Source organism: Helicoverpa zea, chromosome 8 (genome assembly GCF_022581195.2).
Source record: "Helicoverpa zea isolate HzStark_Cry1AcR chromosome 8, ilHelZeax1.1, whole genome shotgun sequence".
Classification (NCBI taxonomy): Eukaryota; Metazoa; Arthropoda; class Insecta; order Lepidoptera; family Noctuidae; genus Helicoverpa; species Helicoverpa zea.
Window position 1 is genome coordinate 12,244,519 of NC_061459.1, and position 26,124 is coordinate 12,270,642.

At 34.8% G+C, this 26,124-nt stretch overlaps 1 protein-coding gene and 1 non-coding gene across 2 annotated transcripts in view; one reads left to right on the forward strand and one right to left on the reverse strand.

The window, feature by feature from the left end:
- Positions 1–24,264, reverse strand: part of LOC124632450 (nephrin-like) — a 271,203-nt gene extending 246,939 nt beyond the window's left edge. The window contains exon 1 of the mRNA XM_047167300.1: positions 24,049–24,264. The gene's annotated coding sequence lies outside the window, so the exon portion shown is untranslated. The remainder of the gene's footprint in view (positions 1–24,048) is intronic.
- Trnaf-gaa lies at positions 12,951–13,023 on the forward strand. The gene has a single exon. It is a non-coding gene; the product is annotated as a tRNA-Phe (tRNA).
- Positions 24,265–26,124: the final 1,860 nt, after the last annotated feature.

Here is a 26,124-nt window from a genome sequence, read left to right on the forward strand (position 1 = left end):
AACATTTTATTTTTTGGGAGAACATTATTATCTGGCGGTACTAAAAATAATAATAGGTAATTCATTAGTATTCTTTTGAATACTAGGTGACTTGCATATTTCTGTCTACGTTGAGTTTTTAGTTCAACACGTTAAATAAAAATAATTAAATTAAACACACACTCACACATCCCCAGTCACACACACTCACTCACACAAGCACCCGAAAAATTAATAAAAAAGATAGCGAAAGCCAAATTGGTTGTCCGTAAACAGACGTATATGATCGTCACGTGAACACTCTAGTCCCCTGAGGGTGGTAGCTGGAACTGCCAGTTTGTCACTTGTGCAGTACAAGGAAATTGTAGAAGATTAAGTTGTTTAAGTCACTGAAATAGTATTACTTATACATATACTGAAAAGCTCTACTAAAAGGCTAGTTAAGGAAGTTGGTTCCAAAGATGACAAATCGCTGAAATCCACAAAATGCGGACCTAAGATTATTTTATTTATAAGATGTGTTAGTACAGTCAACTTCAGGTCAGTGGTAACAGTTTTATAGGAAAATCGTACTTATTATTATTGAGTTAAGGTGCATGACAGTTATTACTGATGTGTAGTCTACGTACTACGTCGTACGATTTAATCGTCGAAACCATGACTTAATCGCAAGGTACGATACTTTTTATTTACCCGACGTTTCTTTATTCTTCTTAAGAATACGAAACTGCCCGTCCACGACCGTTAATTAATCGGCGACTGTTTTTTTTGTAAGGAATAAAAATAACACACTGATCGCAAATAGTGCAACGCATATCCTACAGAAACTTGGGCAGAAAATCGTAGTCCTACAAAAATCTGTCCAATTATATCTGTCCTACAAAAATTTGAACGTGAGCGGACAGCCAAAAGTAGGTGAACCTTCTGAATACTATTTGCGAGTAACACAGGTAGACTTATGTCATGACCCAAAAACAATTACGTGACGTAACTGTACGGATAGTTTGGTGACACGCGGCGTGTCCTGTGTGTATTGGCGCTAAAAAATTACGTGTTATATTGTGTGTTCAATTTATTTGTAGATAAACTGTTATGAGGGGCTTGGTTGGGGTATAATTAATTTTTGGGGATGCTTTTTTTTTGTTTTGGATTTTAATTTGTTTTTTTGGGATTAAAGTTTCTTAACCCGGCTAACTAGCAGAGTCTTTATACATGGAAAAATTGGTAGGTACATAACATTTTCTCATTGTATGATTGCTAGCAAAGTTGACGAGAAGGCGTGTGCACCACATTGAAAAACCGAAGGAACAAATTCGTATGCAATTTCATCGATATCTATCGATACATTTGAGATCATGTGAAAGCAATCATTTATTCTTCAACCTTTTCTGAAACAATAAATACCAAACAGACCTACACAGCTTTTAAAACGTGCAAACACGATATTACACTACACTACTAAATAACTTTTCCGTTAAATAATTCCGTGAGAGTACATTCCCGTCGTGGCCTCTTCGCCAAATATGCACACGAGTGCAGCTTAAGGCGAAGCGACATAAAGAAAACATAAATTTCGAGCTTAAAGATTGCAACACTGCTGGCACGAAGGAAATGGACCTTTATGGAAATTTACAATAGTAACCCATTTACTTTAGTTGCTTCGAACAACTTGTGGAAAGCTGAGGTGATATTTTTATGGTAGATTTTTAAGATGGAATTTTCGTACGTGCAATTTTTGCGTCGTATTGCTTGGTTGGTTTTGGTAGTTTTATGGTACTGGTTAAGTATGCTATTAACGTATATATACTTTTAAACATTGTGGATTTTAACCTGCTGAGACTGATTCAACAAGCGTTGCAATTAATGCTCAATCCTTCTCCGTGTGAGAGGAGGCCTGTACCCAGCAGTGGGACGATAAAAAGGCTGTAACGGAGAGACCGATAGACAGAAAAACGGATGAAAGGTTACGAGAAGCTATTTTTTTACTTCTTTCAATCGTCAATTGTTTTTCTTTATAATGCTGTATTTTGATAGGTTATATTTCATTGAAGTTAAAAAAAAAACAATATTCATCTTCAGATATTCACAGTGTAATAAATTGTAAGAGGACTTAAAAAATATAATTAAATGAAAAACTTTCATAGTTTAAAGTTTCCCGCTACACTACAGGCACGAAATAAATTAAATTAACAGCAAATATTGACAAAACATTTCGCTAGAACTTTCGCAATAAAAGTCCATTTGTGTCAATTGGAACTGCAGTTCTAACTTTTTAAATGAAAGTGCTAGAACAAGTTAAGGACAATAATTTATTTTATATTAAACTATTTTAGAGACATGTTGTCTCCTTGAAATGTCTAGAATAGCACTATAGATTTTAACTATAATAATACTTTATTTAAAGTTTGTAAAACAATATAAAATATACCATGAAAAACTTAACTTACTTTTAAAGACATCTTGATATACTTACTTGCTGTATACTATACACTCACAAATACCTACAAGTTTTAAAAAGTAAACATGACATAAGAAAGCATAGTATCGTTTCTGTAAAAATCTATATCAGGTGTGTCGTTCACAATCACATTAAATTCTATCGCATATACTTTGGCGAATTGTAAATAAATAACCTAATCCATTCAGTGGTTTAGCCACAGGAGCCATTTTTCGTTTTTATAATTTACAACATCATGTGTAAAGCAGAGATAAAGTTAGGAGTATCGAATGTTTTGATCAGTTGACAGCTGTCAGTTTTCAAGGGAGAATTATAGTTGTTTGTAATGACTGACTTTTATATGGTGTTCTAATTTTCGCACATTTTTATTCTATTTACTTTGTTTGAAAAATTCATTTTTTTATTTTTACGTATTTTTCTTTTTTCTTTGTGTTAATGGACATATATTAACCATTATATTAACGCATTTCATTTAATGTGATTATGAACGACACACCCGATATACCCATACTGCCGTGTGTGACTCTCCTAAGAGTACAGTTACAACCTTCAAAACAAAATGATTAACCCACAAAAAAATGCAGCAATTCGTAATTGATAACCAGTATTTCCAAATATATTCCAATAAACGGAATTTAAAACACTACGAATGTGGGCAGTTTCGGTATCAGCCGAATCCACCTCTTGCAATAAGATACCGTTTAATGGCATCCAGTGAGTTATTGCAAGCCATTGGCAACGAATAACACATACGTTTCTCAGTTTATGTTGGTACTTTTACTTGCACGATACTGTAAATGTTTATTTGAGTTTGCATTATGAGGGTGGTTTATGCAGAGTTCAGTGAAAATGATAAATGTAAACTAAAGTAAAAGGTAAAAATGTAACACACAAGTTCGAGAAAAAACAAATACAGTATTTAGAAATCGTTCTGATGAAGCTTAAACTTGTGCCTACATAAGATCTGATAAAGTAACTAGTATAATTACGTCATTTACAACAATTAACCTAACCAAAGACATAAATCAACTCTTATCGATCTGGGCACTATTCTCTTTCTTCCATAAAAAAACCGTTTAAAAAATGTTCTGCAAGTATATTCTTTCGCCACATTAGCCAATATTATCAAGATTACGCCTTCGTCGATATTAAAACTAAAAAAAACCTATCCAACCCTACATGTAGAATGATACTCTTGACCTCTCAAGCACCCAACTCGAGACAAAACCTCAACTTTATTTTACACTTTAATTGTTCCCCCACACGTTATCAGTCAAATTTCTCCACTAGGATGTTCCCAGTTCTCAGTATCCCAGAATACGCATTAAGTATGGTCTCCGTCGCGTTCTTAGCACGTACTCGCGACACCCTTACGTGACAAAGAGCCCCCTAGCGGATAGCTGTCTGAAATAAAACCCCTTTTTGCGACGGAAATCTCGTATTGCATATATGAAGACATTTCTAATATTGTTTGAAAAGGGTTATTTTAACGCGTTGAGTTTTTTTTTGGGTCGTTTTGTTTTTTTTTTGGGTACATAATGTGGTATTTGCGGGGAATGTGTCTAATAATAGTGATGATTGTGAATGTAAGAACTGATGCGATCTCTGTTTGAAAGTAGTTTTATTTATGCTACTTACTTATTTGTAGTCGTCTTGTGAACTTTTGTATACATGTATACCCGACATGGATCAAACATGAAGGGTTATGATTTTAGTAGCCTTTGTATGCACGTATGTTTGTTTGTTTGTAGATCCACTACTAATCCCTACCGGTTTTACCCTACTTAAAATTCCGTTCCCCAAAACCATATGATCAGAATATACGTGTACAAAATTTTAATTTTCCGTTAAAGCCTCCTTGAATCTTCATGAAAGCCCCACTATAAATTCACGCCTAACCATAGATAACATTTGTAAAGTTTTAAAATAAGACAATTTAAAATTGTTTTCCGTCCACATCCGCGCGTTGGAACGAAACAAAAGGGATTTCTGTTGTACCGTGTTACAGAAATAGAGGTATTTTTCTTTGTTATGTTAAAGAAAACAGTGTTTTGCTACGGAGGTGAGAAATGTGATTACATTGGTACACGATACATGTTTTAGATCTTTAAATGTGGGAACTGACGTTAATTTATATGACACTTGCTTTTACGTTGTATAAAAATGGGGCGCTCGGGGAGTCTTGTTAAGAACGAAGTTAAATGAAGGTTTAAAGTACAAAGGGAGAAAACTGTTTTTTTTTTTAAACATCTCGGTTTTTCTGTTGGGCAAATTCGCCAATGTGAAATGGTGTTAAGAAAAACTTGTCACTAAACAAATGAAAGACGAAGTAACATCATGTTTTCTACTCAACTTTAGGGTAACTAATTGTTTACCAGTAAGATAAAAGCTTATATCGTGCTTTTATCTAGTTGTAATATTTTTTTATACCACAATATAAGGGCAAGCAAAGGATTATTGCTTAAGATATTTTACACCAGTAGAGTTGATTTGCGTAGATCAATATAAAATGTAAGTTTTTTTGTTGTCTAGGAAGACGGATATTACAAAGTCTTACAAAAGTGACTTACAATCTAGAATCTCTTCAGAATCAGTCATAGCTCGTAACGCGTAACTAACGGGCATGTCACTTGCAACTCATTTTGCATTGCTCTGTCACAGTCGTGATATGTACTTACAGTGATATAAGTTATTACTAGATGAGACAACAGCAAGGTAAGATGACCTTGAATAAAAATGTTGGACTTATAAATTAATTATATAAAAAGTTCTGTTGAGGCTAAGATATTTCCTGGCTTAAAAATAAGTCCAAAAATGGTCAGTAAAGTAACAAAGGTATGTTTATCTCCATCCACTAACAACTACTGAATCATAAACTTACAATTCTACTTGCAGGTGAGTTGATCATTATCTGTAAAGAAATGTACTTTTACTCAGCCACATGAAATACATTTTGATAAAGAGACCGCGAGAAACAGCAAGCATGGTATACAAGTAAAACTCAAAACAGAACTAGGTCACAACCACGATATCTCCCTAAGCCTCTACACTACATACCTCGAATCTATCTCACATGACAGTATTAATCCTTCTAATACCGAATCCACTATTTCGCCCGATGATCGATTGTATTGACACCAAACTGTGGACATAATCTATCACCGTCAATATATCTATAAAGAAAAAAAACATCCTGTATACGAAATACGGTTTATTGAAAGAAAACGAATTCTGGAGAAAATTCGAGAATTTTCTACGAACGTACCTTATACTGGTACGATTTGTCAAAACAATGACGGAAGTAAAGGCTGCAAGATATATTATGAGGCAAAATTGGAAGAAAAAGGTTAAGGGAACTAAGTTGCTGTGAAGGTCGAATTTTTTTGTTTCAATGTTTTTATTTCTGAGCTGGAGAGTGGAGAAACATGATTTGATAACTGATAACGGTACTAATTAAAATTTTTGTGAACATTATTTTAATCATAAAATGCTTAGAAGCGTAGGTACTCTGTATCTAATACATTACTCTAACTGAATTTTATTGATTTTTATTATAATGGAGTCCTAAATAGTAAAATTAAGAGTGACAAAAAATTAAAAGTAAGGAGGTAAGCGTGACTGATTGTGAACTCTTGAATCCTTCTTATTCCTATGGCAGTAAATATAACCCAAACAAAAACAAAAGAACCCCAGTCCAATCAACGGCACACTAACACCATTTTCCACAGCAACAAACAAACGGATATCCACTCACTTCCAAGCCCATCTATTAATACCACATCTAGGTAACACGGACGTAAGCACATCCCGTTTCTAACTCTTTTCGAATGCAACACACTACAGCGCACTGAATGTGACGTTTGAGCGGTACGCTCAAAAGGCGATTAAAAGCGCGCTTAGGTATATACACATGACGTTTTCAGTTGGACTTTATGTCGACGGAAATTGAATCGGTTTGTAAAACACACAGGGACCCGTTAATTGCCGTGCGACGTGTTTCGTGTATTTTTTTTGCCAGTCTTTTGATCTGTTCGGGTTTTAGCTTTGAGATTGCGCTTTATCTCGTGTCTTGTGTTTGTTTTGATATTTTGTTTACTGGTGATACGATTTTTCTGATTAGTGGTTACATGCATCTTTTGACTTTAGAAAGTTAAGATTTTTATCAGCGAAAAAACGGTGAAGTTTCTTATTTATGAACGTGATCACTTTGTGTGTGTAAGGTTCTGTCCTTCTGTTGTACTTTTTAATGTTGGTAATATGTAACAAAAACTTTGTGAAGGGCCGTGTAATTATCAAAAGAAACATAATTATCACTATCTATACAAACAAAATTCCAATTCATAAAGGTTAGCGCCGTCCGTTTGTTAATGGAAAATAAAATGGGAAGAAGTTAATTGACGTGAAATTAAAACAGACGGAGTTTAATCTAAAAGCCGTGTTTAACGCCGAGAAAATCTCGTCTCTTCAACAAATTAGTTGAATTTACTTCTTAACTAACGAAAGTTGAATCTCATAAAATGCTCCGAGTATAATAAAATAATGTCTTGAAATAATGCTTTTTCCTGTAATTAGGTTTTAGTTTTATTTTTATTTGCAGTCGGCGAATCTATTAGCGTAGCTTATTCTTGTGCTAATTTAATGAGAAGTACTGTTATTCCGCAAAAATATTTTTGTGTAGTTTGTTTTAATATAATTTTGTTAAGTTTAGTGAATGGCCGCTTTTAGGGGTCAATTCGACTTTTCCGTGTGCATTTGTTCGTACTGAACTTTTCGAGTTTTTATTTTCCCAGAAATGGATTATTGTTTACAAAAAACATTGTCTAAAACTACTTGTATGATTTATGTGTCAAATAGTTTCAGGAACGCAAAGTTATTTGGCCCGCAGGTACCGTACAATTATTAGTAACATTGTGAAATCTTATTTATGAAGCTTTTTAATATCAAAAATAACTATACTTTCACGTTCAAATTGCAGTTATATAATAATATAGAACCCGTATCACTTTCCTAGTCATTCGATTTTCTTTTATTCTTTCAGTGCGCGAATCACAACGCGCGATAGTTCTCCAATCTCGAATTCTCGCTACCACTAGTGTTTTTCTATTTATTTTTTAACAAACAAAATCGCAGCGTGTAAGATTTGTTCAAAATAAACATGGTAAAAGTTAACAAGATTCTTTTTCCCGACGCAAAAAGAAGAAAGTTGTAAGTTTGACCACACAGATATGTATGTTTGCTTTTGCCACCATAGCACCGAAACAGATGAGCTGATAAGAATGCCTTGTTTTATTATGAAAGCAAGTTTTTCATCGGTCGACATATGCTTCATCGAAGCTCAGTTGTACTGAAAAGCTCCTTTAAAACAGAGATTGGGCTAACAAATAAAACACCTTCATAAGTTATTATTGCAATTACGGACGTATAAGACTTCATAAAAAGTGAGACTGAAAGTTATATAAGAAATAACATATGAGCACAAAAATAAACAAGACGTCGTGAAAAATCTGTAAAAGCCACACACAGTAGACGAAATAGCACCACGAAAATCCACTCCGAGCAATCTTAGATCTGACGTCCAAATATTGTGCCTCAGGGAAATGCGAATAAAGCAACAACAGAATTTAAATACAAACATTTACATGCCCTCGACATATTTTGCCCGAAAAGATGGCATAAAATGATACGTAAGAAATAGCAAGGGTTCCGTATCGGTTGATTTCCATAAGCGGTGTTTACAACAACGTAACTTAGGATCAAGGAGTTGAAATCTCTGCCGGGATACCATATCTTAAAGGTCTCGACGTGATCCGATTTCCATAATAGGGGACCAGTCGGCTTTCTTCGATGTAAATGTTGAGTTTTTTTGTAGGAGCCGTATTAAGTGTAAAGGCTGTTGGATGATTGATACGAAACGGATGTTCCCAGATGATTTATGTATGTTTCAGACATGTGCAGAGCTGCGACAATTCCTCGCTGAATGGAGATAGTAGCCCTCTCTGTGTGTTGTTTACGAAACGACCTCTGTAGGCATAAGTTGGAGTTTCAAGTTAAAGCATGTGGTTTGGTTATGTATGGTGTGTCTTATTCAACTGGATTGCGCGATTAGTTTGGTCTGCTGTGAGGAGTTCTTGGAATACAGGTGTAATTTTGGCTAAACTAAGTTACTATACAACTTTTATTTTGAGATCAAAATGTTTAATACAAATAGTCTATAGTTAACTGAATGGGTCAGAAATGAAGTTAACTAAAGCTTGAAAAAAAGTAGACAAAGCCTAAATCTAAAGAAGATGATTTTACTTTCCCAAATCAAGCAAACAAAAAAAAAAAAAGAAAACGAGAATTTAACTAAGTATTAAGTTAAGTATTTATAAATAAATTGTTAAATCAGTTTTTAAACCTAAAATAAAAAATCTATAAAACCTCCACATAAAATATCACTAGATATTCAAAATTTTCAGTTTCCTCAAACTTCACAGATACTAGCGAAAGGAAACCTATGTTCGCAAGCGGGGAAGCAGTCTGATGAATACATAAACCCGAGCCTGATGTATGTGGAGTAAGTAAACTGGTTTTATGTAACCTTAAAATGCAGTGAGCAGTTACTTGGATTTGGGAAAGGCAGTTTTATATTTTGTTGTTCTTTAACTGTTCTGAACAATATTAGTGAAAGACGTAGGTATTATTTTAGATCAAGTCTGATTAAAAGTAAAAATAAATGTTAATCGAGTTATGTAGAAGAGCAGCAATGTAAACATGCCTACAGCTGCTTAGATTTCTTAGAATAATTAATAAAGAAATTTTCAAATTTTAAAGAAGCCTAGAGCAGGAATTGTAATTGAGTAGCCCCTATACGCGTGCGTTACATTGTTACAAGATACCTATATAAGAATTTAATCTACTACCATGAATACTTCAAATGCTCACCCATTTATTACAATGACATCACCCCACAAAAAAAAACAACATCAATGAAAGTAGACATCAATTACTTCCATTTCATTTCTGAGAAGAATATTTTATAATTTGTTTAATAGTTCACCATAAAATAACAACGAAACACGATCGCATCTCGTAATTATGATGAATTAGACCCCAGGAGACTCCCCCCCATCCCCTACCCAGCTAGACCGATAACGTCAAGTAATTAATCAACTTCATTAAACTTCCATTTTCTGTCGGAGTTAAGTTACATTCTGTCTGTGGTATAAAAATGTTGATGTTTTTTTTTCTGCCATCAATATGGCGGAAACGGATAGATGTAGCTGCCGTATAATATCTACCATAGTAGTACCAGTTAGACTGGAAGTCGACCTCAACATAGTTGGGAAAAAGGCTTGGAGGATGATGGGTAGTATCAATTTATTTTTTGGGATAAGTGTAATTAATCCACTTTGTTTTAATAATAATAATAATGCGTTTATTTCATGACTACAATGGTCCAATTGTTAGTAACTTATCAACTATAACTTATCGACTAAGGGTTAGTAATACCTAAAAGCTAAACGTTTGCCTAACAAGCAACTCCATCCAATGTCTAAGCACCGGAGCATCATGCTTGTCGGCCAAGACTTATAGGATGCTATTAGCGCTGGATCTAGATCTGCTTAGCAACGAGGCAGCCTTCTTCCTCATGAGCGCATAAAAATCATCCACCCGTGCTTCAGCGAACATGCCCGACGCACTGCAGTATCTAGGCAGCCCCAACAGGTTTTATCCACCTCTATTTCAAAACATAGAAATCCAAAAAGCTGTCAAACAGTTTTGTGTTACACTATTTACAACCACAAGTAGCACAACTAGCCGTCAAATTACCGCCCATTGGTCAATTCGGCGATTTGACGGCTGTTTATGGTTTGGTTGGCCAAACGTAATAGGTACACAGTATTGAATCAAAATGGCTGTATCAGACAAATCGTAGGAACTTAGGCTTACTTACGATTTTTGATCTTTGGAATCAACCTAATAGTGTAATATTACAATATTTTTGGCTCTTGTTTATCACTGAAAGAGGAAAACTGAAGAACTGCTTAATAATACTACATATCTAAGTAAGTATCTAGTACTTGGAGCCATATCTCCAAAATGTACCTCGAAACTAGCAAGAATGGTATACCTACGGAAATTGAGTGACGCTGTGCAATAAATATTTCTCAGTACGAGTCTGCTATTTAGAAGCTCTGTAGGTACATTGCCACACACACTGGCCACCATCATCGTGGTAAAATGATGAAAGGGTCAAATGATTTTAAAAAATCGTCTTAAGTTGCCAAGAAGGTAAATAACACACCCCAAGGTCCTTCACCGTCAATATTTGAAGTACTAGCTTTCTGTAGAGTATTCTGGCAAATATCTCGTATTGATACAAATAAGGACAAGTGCACTGGCACTTGTATTAAGAATATTGTAGATTTGATGGATGTTAGTATTTGGGTATGGTTCTGAAAAAAACCTGAAAAATCATTTTACTTGTAAATAGGTATGTACGTGTACAGTAACAATAATCAGTATGCGAATAACTACCGGAGATATATCGTGAAAGACGGGACGGTTGACATATGTCGGGCATGTCACCATCCGGGTGAGTCTATCAGACATATTATATCTGGTTGTTCTCGTTTGGCTAATGGTGAATATTTGCACAGACATAACCAAGTGGCCAAGATCATCCACCAGCAGCTTGCTCTGCAATACAACCTTGTAGACCTTGAGGTACCGTACTACAGTATGCGCCCGACCCAGTTCTCGAAAAGGACCATATCACGTTGTACTGGGATCGATCTATCATCACTGACAGGACTATTGTAGCCAATAAGCCTGATATTGTGGTGATAGATCGATTAGCGCGCCGCGCAATGATAGTCGATGTCGCCGTTCCGCATGACGAGAACCTTGTGAAAGCTGAGAAAGAGAAACAAATAAAGTATCTCGACTTAGCGCACGAGGTTGTCGCCATGTGGAGTGTCGACACGGCTGTTGTTGTGCCGATTGTCGTTACGGCCAATGGTTTAATAGCCAAGAGCCTCGACGAACACCTCAGGAGGCTCTCGTTGGGCGGCTGGATCAAGGGACTGATTCAGAAGGCAGTACTCCTTGATACGGCACGTATTGTGAGGAGGTTTCTGTCTCTGGGACCCTAACCACCGGTACCTTGGACCCTGTGCCCGATATCGGTGGCAACCTATTTTTTATATTTTTAAATGTTTTTTATTTTTATATTTAATATTTAAAAATGTAAATTATATGTTCTAAATAAATAAATGAGATATAAGCATCAGTATGCATATGAACTGAAACCTAAGCAATTTAGAAACTACGCCAAGTTAAATATGCAAATGACTAAAAACGCCAACATTATCCACCAGCCACACTACAGCATTTTTCTTCAACCCCAAACAATTTAGGAGCATAATTTTTATAATTTCAAACGTGTGACACGTCTGAACAACAATATTCCGCTTAGTCCGCGGATTTTATACTCAGCTAAATTTATGCCACGTCACAGTATATACTCGTGAATATTCATATTATTCATATCACACTGTTGTACCCGCTGCGTACGCGAGAATTATATATACCTACCTACGTAGGTATTTGTTTATGAAGTCGGATGGAAAGTTTGCTGAAGACTTAACTAGGGGTAATGCATGTACGATACACGCGGTATGTTTAAAGCGAGCGAATTATGTAAGATGCTTCACTGATCTAATAGCGACAAGAATAAGTGTTGGTTAAAGATCTGCTTCTTAAGTAAGAGGATGCGGTATCAGTTTCAGATCTTACCTACCTGTGGAACTTGTCTATGGTGATAAAGTTTGAACCTAGAAAGGCAGAATTCGCAATTCCAAAATAAGCAATCATGGCGATTAATATCGTTCCTTCTCAGCATGGAAAAAGGCTACCCTGCAGTGGAACAATAGAAAGGACGAATGAGAAAAAAGACAGGACTTTTTTTCTATAAACAATAACCAAATAAACACAACCGTTTCAGCTTAGTATAGAAATGTTATTTTGAATTTGTAATCAGTACCACATGTTTAATATTCATGTTATTGATACAATTATGTTCTAGTACAATGGATAAAGAATATTTTATCTCATTTTTTGGATTCCCCTTTTGTAATGTTTACGTTATTGTTTGTTTACTTCAATAGAGTTGATAACAGTTTTGATAAGAGCTGTTCAAATTTCAATTGGGGACGATAGCTACATACCTGTAATTATTAAAATATGTATATGTGTTTGTTGTATCCCTCGCTATTTTACATTGTCAGGTTTCAACTGAACCAAAATAACATAATTTTCAGGGTTTAAGATCATATTTCTAGCCACATCCAGCATTCAACCGATCTTATCGGAAATAAATGGTGGAGGCCTATGCTCAACAGTGGAAGTTCTGACGCTAAGAAGATTTTGATAATCTTAATCATCACATAATTTAGGTACTTATTACCCTCACAAAATGACGGTAATTCTCTAGTCTGCAGAGAAAGCTTTCCATTGCGAGTATATCACAGCCGAAATAGCTCAGTTGGGAGAGCGTTAGACTGAAGATCTAAAGGTCCCCGGTTCAATCCCGGGTTTCGGCAGATCCTTCCATGTTCTTAATCCCTGTCCTACCTAATTCCTTGTTTTTAACCGACTTCCCAAAAAGGAGGAGGTTATCAATTCGGCCGGTATATTATTTTTTTTTTTTTTTTTTCTATGTATGTACATCGATTACTCCGAGGTTTATGGACCGATTTACGTGATTCTTTTTTTGTTCGACTCGGAATAGCTGCCAGTTGGTCCCATAGTCATCAGGTCAGGATCTGATGATGGAAACCCTGAGAAATCGAGGGCAACCTTCGAAAGTTGTAGGCATACATAGGGTAAAAACTTGATACTCAGGTGTACGCTTAAAAGCACTATTCAACAGTGAAGATTTGGAGCTGATCTGATGATGGAAACCAGAGAGGGTCGAGGGAACTCGACAACTGAATATGTAAACTACCTCGTGTTTGGGCTTAAATTATTTGTATTGACAAGACCTTTGCAACAGTGAAGGTTTGAAGCTGACCTGATGATGGAGACCAGAGAAAGTCGAGGGAACTCGACAACTGAATATGTAAAATACCTCGTATTTGGACTTATATTCTTTGTATTGATGAGAACTTCCCACTTGTATGGATAGTGACAACTATACGTATCACTGAAAAGCTTTAAATAAAAAACTTTTTTACAAAAAAATTAAACCGACTTCCCAAAACACTAAAAAGCAAAAAAAAACTATTTTTAGGTGCATCGGCCTAGAAGTCGGTGGCAAAATTAACTTAGTAACATCCATTAGACACCGAATTCTAGGCCGATGCACCTAAAAATAGTTTTTTTTTGCTTTTTAGTGTTTTGGGAAGTCGGTTTAATTTTTTTGTAAAAAAGTTTTTTATTTTTTTATATAGACAGATGTTTTTTTTTTATACACGATTCACTGTATCAATCAGTTTGTTGTCCTAAATACCGTCCTAGCGGGTAATTTTTATCCAGGTAATGGCAGTAATCACTCGGAACATGAGTTTTATGATGACAAATATTAGGTGCAGTAAGTACCTACTTAGTAAAGGTACTGAGATCAGTAAGTTAAAAAAAAAAACAAACTTCTCAGCTTTAAAATATTAGATGATAAAAAGTCTTTGTCAATGTCAGAAAATATCTTGACATATTTTGGCTATAAATCATAGTATGGACCTTGTAATTTAATTAGCGTTGCAATGTAGCAAGCGTAATTAAATATTTATTGGAAACAATATCGAAAGCATCACCACTTGAAGCTGCTAGCATAAAATGAGATACAGCAAAAACGTATCGAATTTTATATTAATTTATTACGTCATTTAAACTCATTATTTTGTCAGACAAGGCAGGTCAACATGAACGATACCAAGTTGAAAATTAATTCGTAAAACCGTAGTGTGCTCAATTTTTATTATGGTGGTGACAAGTTGATCTTTGAAATCGGTGGGTCCCGGTTATCAGTTATCCCGGTCATCTTTGGTAGGCAGAAGCCAGAAATACTGACTAGGTAACATTCTTACCAAAGAGTATCGGGTTGTTTGGGTAACTGCTTTGAGGGTACTGGAAGCCTTTCCAGTCGAGACATGCATCCGATTAGACTGGAAGACCACTCCAATATAATTGTGAAAAGACTAAACTACCAGCTGTGCCATATATCTTAGGGGAATAAGTCATAATAATATTCACAGAAATGCTAACGCAAAGAAATACTATCATTAACTAGTACATAAAAGAATCTTCGGAATCAATATCCGGCGAGCTGAGACGTCTAAAACAAGAAAAATGGACTGCACAGTGGTTTTAATCAAAACTTAAACAATACAAAAAGAGCTCAGTCCGGTTCTAGCTGACACTTTTCGTAAGTAGGCCGTGTATTGCACATGCTGCCAAATTAATATGCACAGCGTTTCTTGTTAGTTTCAGATTAATTTTGGATAGTTATAATGTGGGGTAAGTTTGACAAGATTTCGGAATAACAAGTAGATTAGATTAGATTACTCGGGCTGGTTTCCGCAACTCCACGACAAAGCGCGTATTTTGCGTGTGAAGAATAACAAGTAATGTTTTGACTTTTTTTTGGAGAGAGAATATCTAAATTCCTATACTTTTTCGCATCATAAACCGAGTCGGATATATTCGGGGCCGCTCGGAATCCCATTACACTCGTATTTTAATTGCCACATAAAAACATCAAACACGTTAAAATTAGAAACACATAAAAGTTTTACCTATAGGTAGCGAGATTAAAAGTGTAGGCATGAAACCTTTTTTTTGGCAAATGGGCCATAGCTTTAGCCTTTATACCGAGACATATTTCAACCATACGTAATATCCAACCGTATGTGATAAAAGGGTGCCAAAAATAACTGCCGCGCCTCAGCAATTGTTAAAGTCCTGAACAAACACTGTCCGTTTTGAGCGTACGAACGTGTTCTGACAAAACCGAAGTACATTCACGTCCAGTTATAGAAATGGTCGCATAAATATCGTGTTCACAGAAGCTTTTAATGTGCAATCAAGTGATGCACTGAAACACGTGTGCTGGTTCTAAGAATTTTCCATAGGACAATATTGACTGGTGTAACATTTCTGACAGCGAGTGTACAAAGCCGGGTCCGTTGCATTGGACGCATTATGTACAATACAGAATAGCACGTCTGCTCTGAATGAAAAACAAAAGAAAATCCACTCGGCTTCGCTTTCACTATAGTGTGCAATACAATGCGATTAATATTGCTTTGAGTCCTACTTATCCCAGTGGGGATGTTAGAAGAACGAAATAGCGATCATTGGCTTGGAAAACGTGCTCTAATTCACAGTTTATGTTATGGGTAAATAATGAGCTTCTATGAGTAGTCTAGCTTTACTTATAAACTGAAGATACTGTACTTAAGTATTCTATAAAGCTTAAGAGTTTGTTAGTTGGCTGGAATTACTAACCTAATTTTTAAAAACTGCTAAGTTACATAGTCTATTTATGGAGGCAGGCTATTGACTACTTTTTGTCTGGCTGCACGAAGTAGTTCCTTACTGGCGGAATCTAGTTTTAAAATGACTGAAAAATATATTATTGTTAAGAAATGCAATTAAATTAACAAGGTAAGTAATAATCAAACATCTTACTTTATTAACGAAGAGGAATTTAATATTCTATGTATACAATTAGAAGCTTAGGTGTGAACATATTCATATTAATAATAATTATGTGATATGCCGTATTCGAGTCGTGACCCAATTTAATTCCCCCTTAAATTGGGAGGAAAATTAATGTGTCGTTATGAGTACCTTCTGCGATATGTCATTCTTTCTTTCTCCTGCCCTGTTCCCAAATATTACTTGGGGTCGGCGCAATATGTCATTTTCTTCCATTTTCCCCTGTCACTCGTCATACTGACACTCACTCCCTTCCTATTCATATCATCTTTCAGGCAATCCATCCATCTTTTCTTAGGTCTTCCTCTTCCTCTCCATCCATCTACATTCATACTTAGCACACACTTTGTTGCATGCGTATCATCCCTCCTCATTACATGTCCATACCACGACAATCTTCTACTTCTCATCTTTTCTGTAACTGGCGCTACTTTCAGACTTCCTCTAATGTAATCATTCCTCACTTTATCCATTCTTGTAACACCACACATCCATCTCAGCATTCTCATTTCTGTTACATGCACTCTCTTCTCGTCCCTCTTTTTCAATGCCCAACACTCCGATCCATACAGGACGACAGGTCTAATGACGGATTTGTAAATTTTGCCCTTCAGTTTGAGGGGCATCCGCGGGTCACAAATAGCGCTAGTTACCTGTCGCCACTTCATCCATCCAGTATTGATCCGATGCGTAACGTCCCTGTTCACCTCACCGTCACTTTGGACGAGTGAACCAAGGTACCGGAAGTCGGAGCAAACTGGTAGGGGCATGCCGGCTAGGGTTATGGTCATGGGTCCCGAAATACCGCCAAAAATTCTGCGATATGTCATTAAGAAACATAATTGTTCTTAGGGTAAAATTTGTAGCTGTTATGATTATGTGTTTTGAATCTTACCTAGAATTCCTGACAAGATTAAAAAAAGCTTTAAAAAGAGTTTTTTACAATTGCAGTGTTAAATAAGATGGTTTTATATAAAATGCTATATAGGTAGTTAGTTTCTTTGCTCATAATGTACACAGATAGAACATGATTTTTCTTTTTCACCAAACTTTTTACCTAACCACACCCATACTTACTCCATATATTCCACCATACGTGCATAAGTTATTAAGTAAAATTGTAAACGGATATTCCCACATTACTGGCAGCTATTTTCTCAAGTGACTATTAAAGTAAAGTAACACGGTATGAACGCTATACGTCAAAAATACTTATGAAATTGCCCTTTTGCGCTTAAGCGGTCGGGCTAAAATTAGATAGCAGAAGGGTGAAATATTTTAATGTTAAAAACGGGACTTTATTGAAATTACGTTAAGTTACACATACGTGGGGAATAGTAGAAAAATGTTGAATATTTGATTTGATTGTTGATGGAACTTAAAAAAAATCAAGAAATAAAAAAAAAACGATACGGTTAATATAATCTTTAAGACCAACTTAAAATTATACTGATTTTAATTGAAATGTTAAATGTTTGGAATACTTAGGCCCGGTTGTTCGGAGCTCGGTTACGTCAAGGTTAGGGTTAAATTCTAGTTAAAGTAAAATTAACAGGGCTCAAATTCAAAAAAGCATTTTTGAAGTATCACTTCATTTTACGAACGTTCAAATTTCATAATAAAAACGTCGCCGTGGTCGAAATTGACATCGGTCAAATTTTAACTTTAACTTTACCGTAACGTACGAACAACCGGGCCTTACACAATAACCGTCTTATCAAGTAAGTACACAAAAACATGTAAAAAAAATATCATAAAAATACATTTCATCTAAAGCAAAAAGTACGTCTAATCAATAGTACGAATTGAACATAATAAGGGAAATAAATAAGTCGTTCGGTGGACATCTGGCGAAATACGAGATTATATTGCTTTTTGTCCGGATAAGAGGCCACAAAACCACTGGGGTCCTTTTATTGCTGTTCTCCATAACACTGTATCACGTTTTCAGTTTTGCTGGATTATATTTATTAAGTTACGCCTACAGTTCTTACTTACATGTGGTAAGTTAATGTGGGATACCAGGTTTGAGTGGTGACCAATGTAATTAGGTAAAGGTGATTGTTGTGATGTGATGGGTAATAAAATAATAATTTGTTTTAGTTAATTACCTATACAAAGATTTTTTATTTAATTATTTAGCCTATTGTTTTATAATTTTACATGTTCAGCAGCTGTAAACGTGATTTTAATAATTAAATAGATGTAGAAATCAAACAAATAAAAGGATTTTCACACAAAAAAATACATGAATATTTAACACCAGCGCAACAAAAAATATCAAAACCGATGAATTTGCAAAACAACTGTTTTGTTAATATAATAATGTCCATATTTTTACATAAACATGATGTTTCATTTTTTATTTACAATATCCGAATTCAAAACAACGAACAAAACAAAACAACTGAATAAATCATGTCTATTAAAAAAAGTGTGACACAAAATGTACCTATGTTTTTAGGCCAAATACTATTTATAAAAGAGCGCAGGTTTAACAAGACCTGACATTTAAAAACCAGACGGACAAATAGGCATAATAAAACTAATAAATAGAATGGGTATAAACGTACCTTTAATTTCCATTTTGTAAATGCAAAAGACAAATGTGAACAATAACAAAGGAAATTAGATTACGCAACAGAAGTGGAGTATATTAATGACGCGACATACCAGACATGTTAGCATCATAATTACGTCAGACGCATGATTGATGACAATTAGAACGTATAAACTCCACTATACGTCAGATTGTGACTACAATACCAGTTTCAATGCATCAGTTTAACCATGTCCCCGAACAACGACATTATTCGATTTTTCATTTGGGAACTGTAACCAGGCAAGTCAAAATGTGTGCTGGCTTAAGTCCCGAAAGCCCTGTGCAATTACGTTCACAGACGTTCCACAAAACGTGGGACATCCAATGCTGCCTATCCCAATTTGGGCTCCTCAAACACTACCTTTCAATAACCTTACACACACAGTTCAACTTTGATCCCAATAGTATTCACGAAATATTCCAAAATTCAGACACCAAGTTCGAGATCACAACAGAAAATGTTTATAGGAAAACTTTTGATTACGGTTCCGGCAGTTATGAAAACGAACTGGACCGATATTTTGTCATCTAACACGCCGAGGCGAACCCTAATAATATATAGCGAACCCCTTTTTATTGGAAATCAAAACTTTGCGCTTCGACGCATTTTGATGAGAAAAATTTCGACGATTTTATAAAAATTGTAAACGATATATTTGGTTTGGTTTATTTTCGTTTTACGGGGTTGTTGCTGTTTAAAATTTATGGTATTTTTTTAACACGTTATTTGAATTCGGATTTTTTTAATTTCATAGCATCGTTTTATTCATAGGAAACACTCTGATACTTTTATACACGAGTATTACGCCGTAGTTGCTGGACTGCACTTTCATCAAACATTTTCGATAAAAAAATATCTTCATTTATCTTTATCACAACAAACAACAGCCCTAAAACTCCAATGACTTGGAACAACATACATAATTATAAGAACAATGATTAAAGCCAGCGATTTAGCTTCCGTAACACAACATAGTTGTACGCAACCGAGTTTGTGTTTAATGGATGGAAAATGGATATCGCAAGTAGCTCCGGCTTCATCACGCGACCTCAAAAGTATCGCTAAGCCTTCTCTTACAGTATTAAGAAAATATAGCGCCGATCAAGCTCAGAATACGAAATTGATACTTAAATCTCTGAAGAATTTTAGGGTCCACAAAAACAGGGCTTTTATTATACCTACAGATTTTTAACAGCTTCACTAAAATCTAGAATCCTCATTCGTCTTAATACCTACATGATTTTGTTACAGTTAAACCCGACTGCCAAAAAGGGTTATGTTTTTATTTGCTTGCGTAAATATGAAGCACAGGCAAATGCTTCAATTAGGTATTGTTTAATACAATGTTTGAAACAAAATCGAATTAGAAATACATAATGTACTTAGGTATCTATGAAATGGCAGATGATACCTAAGAACTTTTGAGATATTAACGATTTCCTTGTAAAACTAACTTGATACGGCTTGCAAAAAGCGCTCTAGCTTCCTCAATACTTCGCCTCCCAAGTTGTGAGCGAGGAACGTTCGTTTACACCACATTCGTGATTCAAACACTCAAGGTAGGCACAAGTAGGCTGTAACCCATTTAAATTAAAATTACTAACTTCGTACCTTACGAAGACTCGTGTTTATCCAGGAAACTTTCACAGCGAATTTCGTTTAGCGCTATTTAAGGCGAGAAATTTTAAATTTAATTCAGTTGATGGTTGACTATATTAGAGTCAAAATTGTTATGTTGGTGTGATGGTGAATGAATCAGGTGGTTTTGGTAACCTTAATGTGTGCTTCAAGGGACTTGTGAAATATAAAGTAAGAAGCTATCGGATAGCTACGCACTGACTGAAAGATATGATAATAAGTGAAGATTTTCCTCTTAAAATTACACAAAAAAAAAAAACACTTTTACTGCGAAGATTTTTTCATTGTTGCTACAAAAACAATCTTTGTTTACAAAATCATTTAATGGAGCAGAAAACTTCGTTGATCAAGACGCTATTTAGTTAATTATAATTATATTTACCGACGCCGACGAGAAGGAAATTCCGACGCGAAAACTGTTAACGTTGACTTAAGCAATAATAAATATGGCTTTTATCGGGTAAAGGTTAAATTATGGGCATATTATTCTGATCTCATTACAAAGCATCGCCATATGCCAATATTAGTCAGACAATATGTGAGAATGAAATCCCGCATATTATATTGTAAGGGATCCAATAACGGGCCACAGGAACATCTGCGAAAAAGAAATTTATTATATACAATGAAACGCCCGCGGCATCGCCCACGTGCGCCGTTTAAGAAATATCAGTTTATTTGTGAGCGATTTACATATTGAACATTTGTCAATTATAAAGTGTGGGATGACTGTATTGGAATAGATGAGCAATTTTGTTGGGTTTGGTTAAATATTACTACGTAGAAGCCAGTTTTATCGACCGAATTGTTAGCGAGTTACATTGACCTGATACTTTTATTTCAAGTTCATGGTTCAATTAAAACTTTACTGTAATTTTACTATTGATTCAATTTCTGGAAACTTAAGGGTCAATAACCGGTAATAACTCCTAAACACAATTTATCCTGTCAATTTCGTCTCCTTCGAAATATATTTAACAGGACGAACAAACGTACGTTCGTTCTCGTTTTATTATTAGATACGTACTCAAGACAATGTTTGAAGCAAGCATCTAAGAGCGATTTTAACATTTTTACATAAAAAGTCACTTACGTTAAGTCGAGTTCTAGTGAAATCTTCGCGCGTAAGATTCTGATGGGTACAGCAAAAATTGACGCTGTAGTATCTTTCTTTTAAAGAGTTTTTTTTGTGATTTTACCTACTGAACGTCTTGGCGTCTTTAATAGCTTTTCATTCATGATATAGGTGATCTAATAGTTGAGCAGACCACCTTTCATGATGAGTTCTTGGATGATATCATGAATGAAACCTGATAAGAAAATAAATAAGTCGGAATAACACTAAACTCCTTGTAGCAGCCGTGGTTACTTTTTTCTTCGTCATTTTTATAAAAAGATGGTAATTGTTCAATACCAAGTATAAAGCCAAGTATGGTGATGTCAAAGATACATCAACACCACAACCAATCAAACATCAGTTTGCTAGAACAACGATAAACAGTAATTTGTCATCAACAAACCCACCAAACTCTTCTCAAACGAAATAGAATGAGCAACTCTTACTATGACCGAATTTCCTTGAAATTGAAATAAAATGAGACGTAACATTATTAGAATAAACACAAGCGACAAATTACTAAGACTGATTACACATAGCGGATCAACATAAATTGGATTTCTGTATTGCCCTTTCTAAGAATTTCTTAGGTCTATATTTTTTCTTTCACTCAAAAAGATATAGGTAGATAATGTTAAAACAAATGTGCGTATTAACTTTTTTTAGGAAAAATATGGAGGTGTCACGTGCGGATGAGATCTGTCTAAAAATAGGTTTGTGAATAAGTATGTTGTTTCTAGTTTCGGTATAAAAAGGCAAGTTAGTTTTGTTGTTATGCCTAAGCTTCTGAAATAATGACGCAAAGATAAAGGCGTTCTATATTTATTTTTGGAAGATAAGAGATAACTATGTAACAAGGTGGACAGATGACCTTATAAAGGTCGTCGGGAGACGCTGGATGCAGGTCGCCTTCAACAGGTATCTGTAGAGATCTAAGGGGGAGCCCTATGGCTGAGATGATGATGATGATGAATATCCACTTTTGTTGATGTGCTTACTGATTTTACATGGCTTACCTTATCTTTTGTATTTATCATTTAACTGCAAATACATACTTAATTTGAATTATTTTACTTATAGGTGCATAGTTTTGTGGTGGTTCGTGGTATTTTGCTTTGAGAAAATGATCCGTTGCCCAAAAAAAGTTTTTTTTTAATCCTCCATGGTCAACACTTTTAATTTCTATTTGTTAAAATTAAGACAATGCAACAATATAATAATATGTTAATCCCAACACGGATGTCGCAAAATGCCTTAAAAAGTTAATTTATTACATCCTTCTTATTGTGAAATGTATGGCGAAATTAATTTAGGGATTTTGTTTGAATTCGTTTTCTTTTCGCAAATTTGTACGCTCCAAAAAATACGCTCGGTTCTTATTCATAAATTAATGTAAATGCAATAAAAATACAATTATCTTCAGTACGAATTTTGGTGAGAAATATTTCGTCATAATATATCTATATTGTTTACCTGGTCATTGTAGGAATGCTATTTAAATTAAAATACTTGCAGGAATTTAATATTAGATGGTATTGCATTAAGTATGTGGGTAACTATAGTTATAGGTAATTCCGATTGAATTCCAGCCCAAAACCGCAAGACGATTAAGTTTCTCACTTTTCTTATAATATATCTATTATTTATTAATAGTAGATGGTTTACATAGTCATCTAGGTACACAAATATAACATTGGAGTATCTGTTTGTAGTGTTAAAATAAGCTATTTAGACTAACTCCGTATATATGTATTTATACTATAAGTGAGTATACACCGTACCTAGAAGTACTTAATATCGAAATTACATTTAAAAAATCTCTCTGAACATTTATTCCGTATAATCTCTGAAATAACTGCACCAACTTTTTGCCCTCGTATAATTTAGGTACATGGACTTAAATATTGTAGGTACCTACACCATAACAGTGATCCTACCTATAGAAAGTTGTGTGAGTATGAAATATCCTTTTACCAGAACTTTAAGACACAAGCAACTCAGTACAAAATTACAAGACCTTACACTTCGAGCCACCAAAAACGGGACGATTTTAATTAGCACCAAGCAGCACACATTCCCGGCGCAATCTCTTAAAAGGCTGTTAAAAAGATTAATAGAAGGGTCTATGAGATCATTGGTTCGTATTTAGTGCCCTCAAGGGTTGCATATAGCAAGCCCTTTTGTCTGGCCCCTCGAAGTTAACAGTTTCGCACGATTAGGTACTATATTGCTAATGGGAATCGGTGGAGTCCTTTTAAGATTACAATAAATTAAGGATGGGAGTACTTTTAGAGTTCTTTTTTGTTGTTTAGAGTTAAAAGGCCGCTGTTTCATTGAGGTTATATTTCCAGATTTAATAGCACAAGAAAAAAATTGTAATAGTGCAAATAGGAATGGCTGAACTAATTCTAATGAAAATTATGAAGTTAGAATGACACCGGGGCGTAGATAACAATGCACATGCAGCATGTAATCATTAGGTAAAAACATCAGTTTTTTTGCAATAAATGGACCAGCCTTAAGCTACAAATAGCATTAATCAAAAAACTTACAATTCTGTCACCGCTAAATATCCTTTGACCACCAGTAATTTAACACCAATGATGACTCACAGCACTTCACAACAAGCTAAATTGGCACCAATCACAATTGCATAAGATCGCAAATCATTTGCACACTATAAATTGAACGGAACGCATCAGTTTGTTACTGAATCGCACAGCAGAACTTTTATACACAATTTCTTGATAAAATACACTGTAATATTTAAAGATTATTACACAATATTGTTGGTTATTAAATTAGAAACTTATTTATATGAGGTTTAATATGAAAATCTTCTTCAAAACTGACACAGAACACGTTTTGCGCGGGCCATGCTCGTTAGTACAATTAATTGTTTGAATTGAAGATCCAAAGACGAGACATGGTATATAAACAGATATACATACGGTATGTAATACATGAAAGAATGAAGACTGTATGTTCTAGAAAATTTTGGTAAACCAAACTATGTATGTGTGTAGGTAAAATTTTAAAACCATGTTACAGACACATCTGATTAATTTAAAAAAGACTGCTAATATTTTTCTTTTGTTTTTCAGCTTAAATAAACACGCAGATTAACATTAAATTACTTAGATCAAGAAAAAATGGATAAGCCATTCAATCATGACAGTAACACTCAAGAAAAAGAACTTGGATATTTCTGAAAAACGGTATGATAATTACGTTAAAAAGTAGGCGTATTTAATTTTAAATGAGAATCGCTACGTTAACAGTTCACTCGATTTATTGTAATTAAACACTGCAAATACTTAACGAACTTTTTAACCTTGCCCCAAGTTAACTTACCGACCTCTGTAAGCAGATAAATTATTATCCGTAGACCCATTTTGTTAAATCGTTTTGATAAATCTTATCTAATAAAGCCAACTATGTATTTGAGTTCTAAATGTTTGTTTTGTAGTCTATGTGATGTCAGAGCACAGAATAGTGGTAATTTTCCTACACCACTTGTATTTCTTTGGAATCAAATTAACTAGATTGAGGACATTTTGGTTGTCTAGTCTAAAGTTAAAACTCTGTCTTTGAAACGTCTTTGTGGTAAAATCACTTGGTTAATTTGGATAAAATTTTGAAACGAGGTGAAGACTTGTAGCTTAGGACTGTTTATTGTACGTTAGGATGGTCTTACACAAACCATTTTAAATTAGGTATATTCTGACCTTTTCCCGTATAGGTATTGTGAACATTCAATTATAGATCTTTCTGCTTCTGACTACCCGTAGCAACTGCCACATTAACGTGCCTTTCGAAACGTGGAAGATTATAATAGATAGGTCTATTGAACATTTGAAAAATAAGGATTCCTTTATAAAAATGTAAATGGTTTCCATTACAACCTAAACCTACGTATATTTTGCCTATAGAACCGATCTTTTAAGGTACCCAATCCCATAATAGAGAAACCCAAAAAAGCTTAAAGTAATGACTTTAACGGAGATCTTCCTAAAATACGGTTTTTCCCTTTTACAACTTTTGTCGTATTAACCGTGCTAAGCTACGGATCGTTGAAAGGAACTTTTTAAATGAATTCGTCTGTTTTTTGAATAGTATTAAAATGAGATTTAGTTTGTTTGCCTATTCATATTATCAAAATGGGAATTTCAGATCTTATATCTACTACTCAATTTATTAGGTTTATTATTTCTGTTCCTTTTGTTCCCTAACATGTCACTTTTAGAAACAGTTTAACTTTAAATGGCACATTCATATTTCCCACTACGCCTTACGCGCTTCAACGCGAGACATAGAAAAACCTTATATTTTCCTTATCACGAAAAAAACAGAGGCAATCTACATCACATTGACGCCAATAAACAAAATAAACCTTCCAATATAACGATTACCATCATACAACTTCATCCTTGCCATATCCCGGAATTTCGGCATTAAAAGCTTATACCTTTTACTTCATACGGGAATTAATGGAACCAATCTCGTTCAAAGTCGTCGGAGATTATAACTTGAACCAGAAATGAAAGTTCTTTGCGGATTCCATCTTTTTGTATCGATGGAAATGTAATTTGACTTTTCATGTGAAGTATTGCGAGTTTATTTGAATT